This window comes from Prunus dulcis, chromosome 8 (genome assembly GCF_902201215.1).
Source record: "Prunus dulcis chromosome 8, ALMONDv2, whole genome shotgun sequence".
Lineage (NCBI taxonomy): Eukaryota > Viridiplantae > Streptophyta > Magnoliopsida > Rosales > Rosaceae > Prunus > Prunus dulcis.
In genome coordinates, this window is record NC_047657.1 from 4,739,745 (window position 1) to 4,741,352 (window position 1,608).

Consider the following 1,608-nt stretch of genomic DNA (forward strand, 5'->3'; position numbering starts at 1 on the left):
TGCAAAGCATTTGAAATAAAGGTTGATCTATGACGATTGTGGATGACTGAAGAAAAAGCTAGAAAGAAAGATGAAATCTGACAATTGCTTAGCAAGCAGATAGCAGAGTAGATGCTTTGCTTTGCTTTGCTTCCTTCCACTATATTTCTTATTTATGTAGTTTGTGTTGTGAATGAAATGACAATAATTGTCATGTGTGTGAAGTGCAGAACTTGCCTAGATTGCACTCACACGAGTATGGATCCATAAATAAAACAGGCGAAATTGTTTGTAATTCACATAAGCATTGCATTAACATGTATTTGCACAAAATGTGTCACATTGCATTGATGATGTTAAAGCCTGTGATCAGTAATCCCTATGCTCATGTAATTTGTAAAATTTGTAATGTGCCTGGTTGACTAGTTGTGATTGTGCAAATACATGGTAGTATATGTGTTCACTTTATTTGACATTGTATTTGAGGAAATGGGATCCAACGTGGAGCTGGTATGGCCAGAGGCAGAGGCATATTCGTCACGGATGAACAACTGCTCACATGCAAATTCATCTCTAGCTGCAAATTCATCTCTAGCTGCAATTCGAGCGAAGTTGAGTGCGGAACAATTAGAACAATTCAAGACATCATGCTTTGGCCATCTTCTGAATATAGATAAGATTCAGTTTAGCGGGCAGATTGTGCATGGGGCTGTGTTGTGTAGAGTAGCGGGGCAGGGTGTGAAAGACTTGGATGGACTGAGTTTCTTAATAGGGTGTGACGTTGCTCAGTTCACTCGTCAGGATTTCTGTTTGATCACAGGGCTTCGTTTTGGGGAAGTGCCTGAAGTTTCCAGTGGAGAGAGTGATGAAATTAGACTTTAGAAAAGATATTTTATAGACGAAGGAATTACATGCAATGCTTTAGAAGAAGCATTTCTGAGGTGCACAGAGGAAGATGACATCTACAAGCTAGCTCTTGTTTACTTTGCTGAGTTAGTGGTTTTGGGAAGGGACAAACATTTGAACATCAATCTAAATTACCTGACCCTTGTAGAGGACTTGGATGAGTTCAACAGGTATCCGTGGGGTTCGGTGTCCTTTGACAAAACCCAAGACAGTCTATTTTCTGCACCAACAAAGTATGTGAAAAGCTTTGAAAATGAAGAGGAAAGAGGGAAGGGGAAAAGTAAGGTAACGGGAATAAGCCGGAGAAATGAGAAGGGCAAGAAGGATAAGCATGGTGAAGCGCAAAGGAGTGGCTGGAGTTTTAAAGGTTTCACGTATGCTTTTCAGGTACATGGTAATAATGTTCATGTCAATTATGTTTTGTTTATCTTTAAAACATAAATAATGACTTTTGTCCTTTGAATTGTGTAGATTTGGGTATATGAATTAATTCCTAGAATGGCGGACCAGAATTACTGCAAGGTTGTTGATCCGACCGCTGTCCCGCGTATTTTGCGATGGAGAACTACTACGCCTGTTCCAGAGATGAGAAAGTTGAACAATTATTTTTTCCAGAGCAAAGAGGTTTGGTTTGCAGCCCTTGGAACTATTGATAAGATTGAATGAAATTATGAAGTAGAATGATTTAATATGACTCTTGTCTGTATTCTGAAACAGTCAGTT